The following is a 16,096-nucleotide window of genomic DNA, read 5'->3' on the forward strand; positions in this document are numbered from 1 at the left end:
ATCATTTAGCAGAAACTTCAAATGTATGCATCTATTTATAACATTAATTTTGCAAAACTATCTATTGTGAAATTTGCAAAGAAGCGCATATGTTGTTCATTCTAAAGGTGAGAGAACTTCATCATGGTTCATGCTGGCTTTGACCAAACACATGTATTCTCTACGTAGGAAATTGGTGAAATTACTACAAACATCTGAACATGATTAGTATGCCATGAATGTACTATGCACTGGCAGTTCCAAACCAGTGCATTTATAGTCTATGGGATGCTTAGTCACAATCTGCCATTCACGGAATCTGACAGAGTTATACAAATTAACTAGATAAATTAAGGTAAGTGTGATACGATTTCAAAGAATGAAGTCATGTGGAAAGATTAAGGACAAACTTGCAACTCTAGAGTCTAAACATCAAAGTGGTCAAGACATGTTAAAGCTGCACTCTCACACATATAGCATTTTTACAACTTTTTTATTCTTTGTCTTGGAAAGAGCAAATGTTTGCGTAGGTATCAGCAAATATACGATAAAAGATTGCTGACAAAAGATCAGATCATAGAACTTCATATTTCCATTCGAAGAAAATTCATGTTAAATGGTTATTAACGGTTTAAGAAAAATGCATAAAACATCAATTTTTGAACTTATATATAAATTGGAGATCATTTTTTTTGTCAGCACTCATATAACTAGTTTCAGTGCATTTTTCGCAAAAATTGGCTCGTTTCAAGAAAAAAATAAGAAGTTGTCAAAACGTTCAATCTGTGAGAGTGCAGTTTTAATTTTATGATATGATGATAAATCTCATTGATTAATGCTTTTAGCGCAGATCTAGATAACACTTGAAAAAAATTATTCACAATACTTATTAATTTGATTTTCCATACGAGTATTCCATGTATTCATGAGCATTTTATGATGTTGACTTATTATAGTTGATTATCAGATATCCAATCAAAATTAAACACAATAAACAATATAACTGATACTTGTTTTTATACTTCTATTAAATGTTGAAAGAGATACTGATATAAAGATATTACTTGTAATTGATTTTCATTTAATACTCTAATATGTTTGAAATTTAATTCAGTGTTTAACCTTACAGTATTTTTTAAATCCTTTAAAATTACAGTTTTGGACAAAAAGCAGTAAAATAAAAGTAAACATCAAATGCTGAATACAAAATATTTCACCAATAAAATCATAAACAAAGCAACAGTAGGTCATAACATGTACATGTATAAAGAACGAATCTCCACCAACACAAAATTTGACATACAACATACAGATTGAATGTCCTTAAACTTTGATTTTATTTTAGTTCTTCTGAATGACAGTGACAACATTCATAAAAATGGTCATGAAACATTACTATTATTAATTATTTGAAAAGTGTATATTTCTATGAGCACAAGTTAAGCAGTATCTTAATACCATGTATTTAATACATGTAGTATTGTTAAAAATCATACACAAGTTTTATCAAATTAATTCTCTATTTTATGTATGAATTTTTATTCATTACAGCAAAAAATGCATTTCAACAAGCAGTTTCATTTTTTAAATTTTCAGGAAAGATTTTTCATTGTTTTCAATGATCAGGACAATGAAGAAATTGAGAAACCTAATAATAATTAATTGCAACAGAAATTAAAGTCTAAGCCTCTTTTCAATAAAAAAGATAAATGTCACTATTTGGGAGAGACAGAATACAGACATTGTCCATTTCACTCTTTGTACTCAATGCATTTATAGCAGTTGCTTGCTTTTTGTTCACAAAATGACTTGTATACATGTAAATATGGTAAACATTTATTTTCAAGTGGGGTTTGATTAAAATAATTCAGAAAAAAACTAAAGATTTTTCAGTCAGCTGTACAACTAAAATTTAGAATGGAATGAAGTTTGTCTTAAAGCATTAAATATTTTAAGTTTTACTGATTTGACACAATTTGATAGAGAATTTCACAAGCAGATCCAGTGGGATGGGGGCATCGGCCCCCCTCCCAATATCTAAGATCAGTTTTGTTTCAATAAAGTAGAAAAAGAGTAATAAAATGATATCCCTAAAAAGCACCATTTCTATCAAGAAATTGTAAAAATTTCAAACACCACTGCCAACGCTTTTAACCAAATACATTTCAGTTCTGATGGAGGGCCGCAAATTAATTGTTTTTGCCCCTAAATTATGCATCCCAGTATCAAATACTACATCCGCCCTTGAATTTCCCATTGTAAATGAAGCCTGTATTAAAAATTGCATAATTGAAGGATCAACAGCCTTTTAGCTATTATCAACAGCCTTTTGATGACAGTAATAAGTACAAATTTCTAGTGAAGTCACTGAACCTTATTTTCACCCAGAATTATGAACTGAACTTTCCACAAACTCTTTAAGTTGTTGATTTATGACTTTTTCAGTCTTTCTTGTTTTTATTTTTTTATTTTTTTTATGGATCACTCCCTTTTAAGCGGTTCCTAAAGGTGTAAAATCGTATGATTATGGGGCTAAAGGCCCATAACTCTAGCTCGATGATTTGTTTACAGATTTATATTACAACATACTAAAAATAAATAGGCAAAATAGGTGAGTATCACTTAAATGTAAACCAACCATTGTTGTATTTAAAATGTGAATGACAGTCTTTAAAATCTAAGTCTCTTTTTCGGCCAATATAAATTAATTGCTAGATTAATTGCTTTTCAACCATTTTAGGGGTATTTTGTTGTTCATTAGATGAATGTTCATGCTTTTTCTTAATGCATAAGGGGCCATAAACATAGGTTTCTAGGCGAACCACAATCAAGATCATAACATTTCTCCTATTTTACATGTTAATATTTTACATCGAAGAATAAACTCAGTTCCTAGACAGTTCTGGCCCGATATGCAAATGCATACCAGTACACTAGATCAACATTTTTATATGCGTCAATATTTCTAAGTGGCGGCGAAAAAAAAAATGATGTCGGGGGATGAAAATCCAGCAATGAGTTGCCTTATTGTTGTACTGTGCATTGTATTTGGGGAAGCAGCAGCTTGGTTAGCTAAGTTATTAAGAATTCCATGATAACTTTTGAGTGTTTTTTGGCTAGAGTCCAACACCGGATGCACTGTTCATCCAAGGTTTACTTTGATGTTAAATGCAAGGGTGTCTTGATAAGTCTTTAGATAAAAGAGAGAGGGGTGAAGTTTGTGGGTAATCCCATACGAACATGGGACATCGGTTAGTATTTTAGTGATCATAGGTTTGAGCCCATCATTGGGCCCACTTTTCCTGATAGATTTACTGTTAGCTGTTATTGTGGGGGTCATTCTTTGATAAAATACAAGTAATTATCAAATCACTCACCTTTATCACTCACAATTTTATCTTCCTAATGAGAGTGCAACACAGCATTCCATTATAAATGCTGACTTAAAACAGCCAAATGTAAAGCAATATTATGGAATGCTGGTTGTTCCAATTTCCTTGAGTCAAAAAATCTCCAATGTTTATACATTGTATAAACCTGTCCAAGTACATATTACGATTAATTGACACTGCAATTATTGTTTGGTAAATCAATCCGTTTCAACCAGCTGCTCCAACATACGAGCACGGTCGTAAAATTTTAAGATCGTCTGCATTTCATTATCGCTACCTTATTTTGTGCCACTGACTTGTCTGTCATTGACGGTTTCTGAAAGTAGTGTTGTCATAGCCTCCATTTTAAATGGCTTATTTTAATCCAAGGGAAGTAACACGTTTATATTTATCGCAAGGATACAGACTGACTTCATATAAAACACTTTGTATCGCTATTCAAACCGACTTCGTAGATTTTATAGATATAATTCTTATAACAATATGTTGGCGATATCAGACTCCCAGAAATATCTAACATTTTCCGGGAAATTAAAGCAATGCATTGTGGTACTCGCTGAGCATGCGCACTTAAAACAAAGGGAGACAACACAGTGTCCACTCATTTCAAGGGCATTAATTCATCTAGCAACCATAAAATGGGCAGAACAGAGGCCCGATTCCGTGGTAACGGTAGACCGTAGAAGCAAAATTTACGCTTTGTATATTAAACTTAAGCGCGTTTAGTAGAAAGAATGAATAAAATTAAGAAGTAGAAATTACAGTTCAGTTCACCTTTAATGACTGAAGGGAAGACAATGATGCAAAATTTAGCTGATTCCGAGACAAAACTTAAATAAGTAAAAATTATCAAACGTAGGAGAGTGCAACTTTAAAGATAGTGCATCTTTATTGCAACTCCCTCATACCAATGGATGGGTTAGGGTCAACCGCTATCAATAAAAATAAAGTCAATAATGGGAGACAAACAATGAAAAAGTAAGCTAACAATTAGAGCCGTTGAAAAAAAAAATTAGGAATAGAAAAAATCTGGTTTGCTGCTTCTTAAATTTTGATTAAATTGTTTTTTTTTAAACCACGAAGATAAACAATAAGTTTCAATTCAGAACTTTCAATATCATGCAAACTTGAAATTAATGATTATTGTTCCTGATTTTATTAAGTATTCAGTCTTATTTCTTTAAAAACAGATGCCTCTTATTTTATATATGACCGGATTTTATCAGCATTCTGCAAAATAGTTGTCACAATTGTTTAAATACAACAACTAGTGAGATAAGGAAGCTGGCTATTTATATATGTATTTATTCTTCATTATTTCAATTTATATTTAATTCGGTCATAAAATTGCCCACAGTCTGTCGAATTAATTAATACGTTTAGAATTATGTGTGTTTTAGTCGTATTTCGTATAGTTTTATGACCCACTGGCCATGTGGTTTTCAAAGCAAATGATCATGTCACTAATTGTCATAACGCGGGCTGTCGGTCAAACAAGCCGGCCAATACCCGACTGACCAATCAGCGTCCAAATAAGGCGTGGCTTATCAGTTGCCCTTTGCTATTCTCCATAACCACCGACAATCTGCACTTAAGTAGTATAATAAGTTTTTTTTCTATATATTTATTACAAATGTGATCTTTATGATTGAGAGAAAGATTAAACAAATAAGGAGAGCCAAAACACTGACATTAACAAAATTACATTGATTTTGACATCCTCTGCCTTTTTTTTAATACATAATAATAAATGAGTATAAAAACTGCACTCTCACTGATTGACCGTTTTGACAACTTTTTTTGTTTGGAATGAGCCAATTTCGCGTAAATATTTGGAATTCAGTTATTTAAGACTGCTGACAAATGGTCAGATCACAGTTTTTCATATTTAGGTTTGAAAATTGATGTTTTATGGCAAAAAGCGTTACAATAATACTAAAGCTTTAATTTTTTTTAAATATTTCGGCAGTTTTCAAAACAGTTGAGATCTGTTATACTGTGAGTTATCTTATATGACTGAAATGAAGGCATTAATGCCAAATTCAGCAGATGAGACAAAACTTATAAAAATGTAAAAATTGTCAATCTTTGAAATGCATCTTTAAAGAGCATCTTTATTTCAACTCCCTCATACAAATAGGAGGATTAGGGTAAACTGCTTTCAATGAAAAGGAAGTTCATAAAAGGCATCGAACTATGAAGAAAGTAAGATAACAATTAGAGCAATTTTCAATAAAATTCAGATAAAAACAAATCTGGTTTCTTCAAAATTAGAACTTATGCAATTTTAATAAAATGCAATTAGAAAACTTGAAATTAATGAATATTTTTGTTGTGTTTAATAAGTACTAGGTCTCTTTTGACGCCTTATCTGAGATATGATCTTATTTTATCAGCATTCATCAAAGCAGATGTCACAGATAATATAAAATGTTTGAATGCAATTATAAGTGAGATTAACCTGCTGGATATTTATTTACTTATTTATTTATTTTATTCATTTATTTATTTATTTATCATTATTCAATTCATGCATACTATGATAATAATATTTTCCGCAGTTTGTCGATGAAATTAATTAATAATTTTAATGATTCGTGTTTCGTAGATTTATGACCCACTGGCCATGTGGTTATGAAAACAATTGATCTCCGCGCGACATGCACTAATTGGAAAGGTCATAAAAGTACCCGAGAAAAAGACAGTGATAACACTTCTTACATATATTAGGTGCCACCTTTCGATAAAGAACAACATATATTAGTTATGCACCCCATTTCTTCGGTCACCCATAAATTGAAACAGTCGTCTGTGGACTTATCTGAAAAATGTATTAGTTAATTCCTACAATTTACTAAAAGTGATATAGCCTTATGTGTTTATATATATAAGCCCTAACATTTAGGAGTGAACCCCTCCCCCCATAACCTATATGCCCCATTGGTATATTCATCATATACGGGGAAACTAAACATTCCCGAACACTAAGCGTGTACGGGAAACACAACTTGTTCGTGTTTCCATTTTGTACGGGTAGTGTTACTTGTATATTTCCAAACATCCATAATATACGGGATTTGTACACGCCACTATATTCATCATGTACGTGAAACTAAACATTCCCGGGCCCTAGCCGTGAATTTATCCGACCGGCATTGTCAAATTCAATTATTTTGTATCATATAGATGTCACTGTAATCTCTTTAACGGCTGTTTAAACACAGAAAAGCGTTAATATTTCTACAAAACGCGACTCCTGTTACTTTGCGAAACACAGAAAAACGTTATATGTAATTAATGTTGATCGTATCATATATGCTGTCAAATGAACACCATTAGCATTGTCAAATCGTATTCTTCTGTATCATGAAGATGTCGCTTTAATTTTATCAAAGGCTTTTAAAACCCAAAAAGCATTTATAATTTCTACAAAACGTGACTCTTACTTACATATTCCTGTTTCTCTGCAAGTCAATGGTATAAATATTGTTTGTATCATATATGCTGTCAAATGAAAGAACAATTAACCTTACTTGATTACAAAATTCAAAACTATTTAAAATCATAGGTGTACGGGAAAGAGTAAATTTCCGTATATCCATAGTGTACGGGAATTTTTACTTTTCCTTACACTCTGACAGCGAGTAAGGGAACTTGTATATTTCCGTACATCCATAATAAACGGGAAATGTATAAGCCCGTATATTCATCGTGTACGGGAATGGTATAATCCCGTACTCTCAAAGTGTACGGAAGAGCATAAATTCCCGTACACTCAATATTTTTCGGAGACCATACATGTCCGTCCGCTCAAGATTTACGGAGATGTACAGTGCCGTACATTCATCAAAATATTTTTAGTACTAGCCGTTAATCAACCCTACCAGCATTGCCGAATCATATTTTTTTATCATAAACATTTAATCATGTCGCTTGAATTTCACCAAAAGCTATTAAAACCCGAAAAGCCTTACATTTCCTACACAACGTGACCCTTACTAACACATTGCTGTTTCTCTACTTAACACCACGGATAAATGTAAACAAGTCAATGGTTTAAATGTTGTTCATATCATATATGCTGTCAAAAAAACCACCAAATTACCGTACTTGATTACAAAATTCAAAACTATTAAATAGCATGGGTGTACGGGAAAGAGTAAATTTCCGTATTTTCATAGTGTAAGGGAATTGTTACTTTTCCGTACACTCAGCGTGTACGGAAACTGATATATTTCCGTACATCCATAATATACGGGAATTTGACACGCCCGTATATTCATCGTTTACGGGAATGGTATAATCTCGTACACGATGAATATACGGAAGAACATAATTTCCCGTATTTTCAACATGTACGGAGACCGTACATGCCCGTACACTCAATATGTACATCCATCGAAATAGTTTAAGTGCTAGTCGTTAGTTAATCAACTCAGTATTGTCCATTTTAATTATTTGTTATCATTCAGACCTTTTTTAATTTCATCAAAAGCTGTCGAAACCAATTAAAGCAATCAATTTTCTACAAAGGTGATTTTTACTGACACCATCCTGTTTTTCTACGTAACCGTGATTTTTAAATCCATGGTATAAATGTCGTTCATATCATGTATGCTATCAAATAAAACACCCAAAGACCTAAATTGATTAGAGAATTCATTTTTTTTATTAAAACACGGATGTACGGGTTAGTACACGCCCGTACATTGAATCCCGTATACTCAAGATGTGCGAGTTTTATGAATATACGGGTCCGAACACACCCGTATATTCAACATCCCGTACACGTTGAATGTACGGGTCTCGGTACATTCCCGTATATTCAACCATTTTCCGCAATGTCTGGTTTTGAGCTTGCCTTTCATTTTTCTACCTTTTTACGTCTTTTAAGTTCCTTTTAAGAGTCCTTATTGTTATCCGACATGTATGTGCATTATAAATAATCACTCTAATAATATGCTGGTGCTTTAGAATAAAATGACAATAAAAATCATTGCCCTTGCTTAAAAAATATCATATAAGACATAGAACATTGATAAAATCGTGGACATGATAGGTAAACGCTAAATAAAGCATCAACATATTTTTGTTGGATACAAAGAAATTTTCATCATGAATATTTTACAAATAAACTTTCAAAACATTTACTGAAAAAGTGTTTTATTTGATTGTGTTAGCGCCACCTTTCTTATGTTTACAAATGGCAAAGACCGTCTGCTTCAAATCAACAATGTTTAAAACGGCGAGTCTCGTCTGTACAATACAATACAAGACAGAACGTCTGTTGTTAGTTTAACAATTATTTTAAAAGATTTAATTGTGCTTGAAAACATTTCCTATCGCACTTTCATCATTGAATGAACGAGTTCTCAATGTATATTCTGATTGGCTGACACTCAATAGCTCCGCCTCCTGCCGATGTTCCCTATTTGGCTCTTCCTAATTATTGGATTAGAAGATGGCCGATAATGAATACGCAGGTCGCCTGCTCACAACCCAAAAACACAATGAGCTGTCATATTATTTGGACAAGGCACATGGGAAGATGAATGATCAGTACGGCATATTTTAAGCAATCAATTGGGGCATGGTGACACCTAGCGGGAACATATTATCAAAAGTATTACGTAATTTGTCTCAATTGTGACAGCGGATTAAGGGCAGCCGATATTTCATAATAATAATGCTAATCAATTAATCGCTATAGGTAACAAAATCCTTGATATTAAATATGAGCCTTCATAGAAATAAATAAAGGTCAAGTTATTGACATGTTAGTATCCACAACAAAGTATCATAACATCGACAATACTCCAAATTTTAGATGCGTTGTTTATCTCTAGGTTCGCCGATCCCGATTTGTGTTACTATAACCATAACCATCGATGAATCTTATCAAGCAATCCGACACTGCAATTTTCGTATTGTTGCTGTCATTTTTGCTTTTGAAGCGGATCGCTATTCCTGGAGGTATTAATAGAAACGTTCTGTCCAAAAGTCCCCATGTGCATATTTTTTATGTCAACGTCGCTCAAAAATATATATAAAATATCCACTGATAGACTTTATTGGTTATCCGAGTATAGATTTTTTGTCTTTTGATGAGCCGTTTTGTATTTTTTCATGTATACGATTTCAAAATACTTTTTTAAAACACAAATATATATATAAAGAGTGGTTTCCATCAATGGATATATATTGCCTGTATGAAGCTCATATAATCTCAAGTTGCATCCTACTCGAAAGGTCGGTGTTAATTTAGCTATGCTAGTACACACTCACGTGGCTTTGCTATTTTTTTAAAGAAAGATATAGATGCGAACGTAAACATTATTTTCTGGATGGTTGTTGCATTTATAATATCAGCTTAGGCAGTACCTCTTTTGTTATCTTTATAATTGTTTTGTCATCTATTTCATACCTTGAAAGTAATGCGGGATTTCCTAGTAGGGACGTTAAAAGGTTGATTTGCTGTTTTACATTCAGTTTTCCTGCTTTATTGCTTGCAAGTACTGTTAATTGGTTCCTAAATTGTTCACCATACTTAATAAACGTACACTTTTATCATTTAAATTGATCTTTTCATTAATATTTAAATTTTCCCTTTCTAAAGCTAACACATTGGCAGCATTTGCTGATGATGATATATTGTCTTTAAGTAGAATCAGTTCATCTATAGCGTTCTCTTGGAGATTTTTTTTGTTCGTCTTCATAACTAATTAAATATCTCATGTCTTCTATTTTAGAATCATTATCATTTACATTTATGTTTGTAGCTCATCTGTATCAATTAGTTCGTCCGTCTTTTGCTGAAAATATTCTCTTAAATTTTCCATCCCAGTGTGTGTTTTTTTCTGTAATTCTTTAAGTAACTTTTCAGAAGCTTTGTCAGATTTTTCAACATTCGTGTGTATTTGAGTTAGACCATCTATTTTTTAGTTTATACTCTCCTGTGTTTTCTGCATAATCAAAATGTTAGGCTGTATGTTTGTTTCAAGTTACTTTATTCTTGTTTAAATCTTGTCCACTTAATTCATTTATTATTTGCTGATATTTTGACTGCTCCAAATTCTTTGCATAAAATTAAATCTTATCAAAATAAATCAATTGTGTTTATAGCATATGAAGAAGCGTATTAGATTTCCCAGAACCACTATATTAAGTTCGTCATTAAAAAATGGGATTAAACACTTAATAATGCTTTTTATTTGAAAAATATAAAAGCAGTCAACCTGCTTTAAGTGTGGCCCAAATAGGCAAATGTAAAAGGGTTAGCTCCGTCAATAAGCAACTGTTAAAGGGTTTGAATAGTAAATAAACCGTAGTAATATGTAATATGTTCGTCGTTTGGGGAGTTGACTAATTTGGAATCAACTTGTGTTCAGCGGTTGCGAAATAGTAGATTTACAAAGTAGTATATATTTAAGTACCAAAATAATTGATCTAGTCAATGCATAGTACATTCATTCAAAACCTACTATCTCGCAACGCTAAATTCTAGTAAGGTCTTCTATTTTGTCATTTGAATTTCTTAAATTTGCATAACTTATTTCTTCCTGTTTTCTTTTCTTCTAGTATCATCAAGTCTTTATGTTTATATATCATTGATGACTCTCATCTTACCAGTGTCCGCAATCTTCAGGCCTTTAACAGTTGTACTTGGTTATTGATCATCGTGTTTCGAGATTCGTCTGAGAGGGGTTTTCCTTTTCATTCCCTATATCTGTTCTGTGATCAGTTCTTTGCTCTATACGTAGGTCAAGTGCATAGTCTCCATCTATATGTTCCTCTGGGATTGTAAGCGTCCCCCAATCGGTATGTCATGTCTACATACATATATCCCACCTAACTTTTACTATCACTTTCTTCATTAACGACTACGCTTTCATTCTTATATATATCTTTTACTTTACCCTTAGCATCGTCTACTTCAGTTCTACTGTCTGTATAGGTCTGTTTTCCATGTAATTCTACTACTTTTTATCTTGATTATCTTGTTCCACTTCATTATCGCAGTCATTCTCGCAATTGACCGTGTGTAAATTATTTCTGTGTGATTTCCCTGACCTTCTAATCTTGACCTTGAACACTGGTATTTCACTTCTCGCTTGATTAACTACTTCATACACATCCTCTTCAAATTTATCATCTATTATGTGTTTTCCGTCAAACGCCAGTTTCTTAACCAAGATTCTGTATCCTACTTCAATCTTTACAGCCTTGACCTCCTTGTCATATCCCGCTTTCTGCTTTGCTTTTGACTTCCTTGTCTGTTCTCCTTCTATCCATAATGTCGTCTCCATCTTTTCCTGTAATCTCAAGTGGCTGGATTCTTGATATTTTCTCTTGGCTGAATATAAAACACTCTATTGGAAGATTTTGTTTCCGTCTAAACATGAGCTAATAAAGTGGTTTCTTCTTCGTTTCATGAGAAGTTAAGTTATTACCAAACACCAATGGTGCTACGTATCGTTTCCAATACAGTGTCAAACTTATATATTGCCGTGTATCTGATCTCCCGCCTAAATGCGCTTTATAATACATGTATAGGTCTGTATCATAGGCTTTAAACATTCTAACTCCTCCACTGCCTTTGTTAATAAAAACTCAACCCTTCTTGAATAATTGTGATATTATTTTGCTCTTGATTCAATGAATGAAACTGCCTCAAACATCTTCTCTTGACTCAACACAGCCAAAAGAACATTTAAGAGTGTTCCAAATCTGTTGTTGCTTCCGGTCTGTCTTTTTGGAATATTGTTATATTTCCCCGTTTCTATTTGTAGTGTGTAAGAACAAGTTCTAAATTTTGTTAATGCTATTCTGCAGTTTTAAATTGAGCTGTTTATTCTTGAGTACCATGACTGTATACAGATATCTGTTATTCTTTCAATAACCATTTAAGTGTCAATTTGAGGTCTTGCTTGGTTCACCCATATGTCATCAATTCCGCATTTTTGTAGAACTCTTTTTATATGAAATGCCCAGTTGGCTTTATTTATCGTCAACTGTAATTTTAGCATTCTATATGATTTGAATAATAAAGAGTTTTGGTTATTTTTAAGTAATCTAGACCAGTATTTAATCAGAATTATTTTCCTTTGTATATCCATTGGAAGAATCCCAAGTTCTCCATTTAATGCGTCTATATTTGCTGATTTTTTACACTTAAAAGTTTCTGCAGTATTTGTTATGAATTAGTTTGATGTCTTTGCATTCGTGATATTCAATTATTTCAGCGCCATAGTTTAGTATTTAGTATTTCTGTAGTTTTTCACATAAGAATTGCTGCAACAAATGTGTTGAACATTATTTTTTGCTGAAATTGGTAAATCCGTTTGATAAAAAGATTGTGCAAAGAGTGCGATTGGTGTTGTGCTATTCGTTTCTGTGTTATGAACAAATTTTTATTTTTGAAAATGTGAAGTAAAAGGACTGTTTGACTGCTATGGGTTGGTTGTTTATGCCAAAATCATGTGTTGTCCTTTTTCGAAAATCATTACTTTAGTTTTACTTGTATTCAGTTTAAATCCCCACAAATCACAGTAATCATAAATAATTGTGTAACTATGTTCAATAACGATTGATGAGAGTAGGCGAATACCATTGCATCGTCTGCGAAAAGTAACATAAATAATTTTGTTTGATCTAATGTAATTATGTTTTCATTTTCCACATTTGTGCTATCTATTTTATTATTGAGAAAAAATAATCACAAAATGCTATTTGCAGGAAACTTGCCTTATCATACCCCTATATTTCAAATTATATACCTTGTATGTTTGTTTTAGTTTATTTTGATGCTCGATTTGATGGATGAATACATTGATTTTAGTGCCTTTATTAGTTTAGAACTAACGTTTTCCTTTTGTAATTTTTGCCAATATACATGTGGGTTCTATAAATGTTGTCGAAGATTTTCTCCCAGTCTAAAAAAGCCTCATATAATTTCTTTTTTTTCCAAGCGTTTGAGTAATTAATATGTGTAGAATAAAGATATTGTCGATTGTTGACTTGCCTTTTTGAAATCAAAATTGATTGTCGATGAACATGCCTATCCCCCAAGTTTCAGAATATTCTCATTCGCTCAATAGTTTATTATATAAATCTAACAGAACTGATGATAGTATATCAAACGTATCTTTAAACATTTCTGCAGTAATTTGGTCTCGCCCTTGACATTTTGAATTATTTTGTGAAAATGTTGCGTTTACATGTTATGTGATTGAAAATGGACTATCGAGTGTATCATTTTGTATATTTCTTCCTGTTGTATTTTCATTTCGTTGGTTGTTTCTATTTGGTTCGTCTCCGTAAAAGGAATTGAAATAGTCGAACAATTCATTTGTTGGCGGTGGCTTTTCTGTTGCTTTTTTATCATATACTGTTTTTGATGTATTTCCAAAATTGTTTTGGGTCTTGTTATGAACGGTTAATCATTTTATTTCTACCCTCGTATTTTTCAATATATGGCCATTTTTTTTATTTATTATGACCGTTTTTGTACCGTGTATAAGCTATTTTCTTGTGATTTGATTCAAATAAAGTATATAGTAGACAAATATTCAAAATTTACGCCCACGTATACGTTTTGATTCTCGAAGGTAAGTTTCATTGGTTTTTAAATAAGAAACTCCATGGTCCTGTGACGTGTCAGGTGATTATTTGGTAGTAGAGTAGAGTTCTTTGTTAAGATAAACCCAGGTCAATGCAAAATAGAGGTAAAGGTATTTACCATGAACAGGTTATCATTTACATGTACTTTGAGTAGTAATTTGAATAACAAAACATGTACTTGTACAAGAAAGATGGGAAAACATGTTTAAAGCTACTTTTATGATTTCTTGACTTTTTTCAGTTTATTCATTCCATTTATTAGTATTTGTTGAACACACAATTAATTTAATGCATGCATTGAATTGATTATACTTCGATTTTTTTTTTAAATGAGCTGAAAATTGTAATATTTCAACATTCTGTGATCTAAGTTGAAAAATGGGATTATTCATTATCTGATTTGTTCACATGCTAAACGAATGCTCAATTATTCAATACAACAATTTCTGCAGCTAACTGTCATTAGTTATTCTCTGAATGAAGTTGATGCAATTGATAATTGTTAATATGAGAAATAATCATACAGCTGAGTATTGATTTTTAATTTTATGAAATAATGGTGACTAATGTTCAGCATGGCATGATCTAGCGTTGTACAAAGTCTATATACACTCGAGGTTGTTATTGATTGGTTACCGCCCTTGGAATAACAGGTAAAAATTATGGACGAAAATAACTTTTCGATTATAACTGAAAATGTCACTGTAACTGAGAATAGCTAAATAGTGATAGATGCCTCCTAATACTTATTTGCAAATAGAAAGGGGAAACACGATAGAAAAGCGAACTCTCCACTGGAATGCCTTGTCGACAATACTAACCAAACTGAAAAAGTGGGTGGGGTGAGTAGGACAAAATTGAAACAATAGATGTATTGACAATATTGCAAAAACATTAACTGTGAGTACGAACGTTGATATGAATAGCAGTACTACAAATAAAAATATGAGATATGTTGCCCAGCCGGCCGCCCAGCTCGTGTACGGCATGCAGACCCCTCAGAACCACAAGCATTATTCAGCGGGCTACCTATCTTCGCCCAAGTCACAATACAGTATACCGTAGAACACCTCGCCACAAACCAGTATACCACCATGGGCCTCCGATTTATTTTGAAAAAAAATCAAATTACTAAAGTCTGCCCTTTCAAGTATAAATAAAATAGAACAGACACTTTCTTTAATGAATGCAAAAATGTCAGATTTACAAGGAAACGTTTAAAAACAATACACATTGGAGTCACAGAAGTTGAAAATTCTTGCAAATTTATTAGTCAAAGCTTTGATAAACACTCAAGGGAACTGAAAACGGCCAGTGAAACGGTAAAGAAAGTTGACAAACATTGTATTTCCATTGATTCCACAGTGAAAAACTTTGAGGAAGAAAATGAGACACTAAAAAGCAAAGTGCTTGACTTCGAAAACCGTTAAATGAGAAAAAAATGATATTTTGGGTCATCCCTGAGCAACCAAACCATGGAAGCCAGGAGAACTGTGACAATTTAGTAAAAAAATATATCCGATGAGCTTGAAGACCATGCAACAGCAATGACATTTGAACGGGCCCATATAATCCCGACGACAATAGGTCCAAACACCAAAACCTTCAGGCCAATGGTTGTATACTTCCACTATTTTTCAGGAAAGTGAAAAGGTCATGGTAGAGTTTTTCGGCAAAGCGTCCACAACCTGATTTCTTATGTTACATTAAAAGCTATGATATTATAATTTGAGTGAAACCAGGTTATCTTAAAACACCACTTTTAGGTTATGATTGAAAACATTTAGATAGAAACAAATCAAGAAATACACGTAAAGAACGTACGATTGGTGGAGTGACAATTTATTATAAACAAGAACTCAAAACAAAAATATTGATTGAAGAACTGAGTCAAAGTGGTATTATTTCGTTTCAAAATTAGCAAATCTTTGCTTGAAATTGAAAAAGATGTATTAAGTTGTTCTTAATGTATTTCGCCGAAAAATGTCTCGAATTATTAATCAAAATGAGATTGATTTGTTCGATTTGTATACTTGTTCGACTGGTTTAGAAAAAAAAACATAATTAAGGTATATTCCTTTTAACAGAAGAAGAACATCAAACTG

Source organism: Mya arenaria, chromosome 12 (assembly GCF_026914265.1).
Source record: "Mya arenaria isolate MELC-2E11 chromosome 12, ASM2691426v1".
Taxonomy (NCBI): Eukaryota; Metazoa; Mollusca; class Bivalvia; order Myida; family Myidae; genus Mya; species Mya arenaria.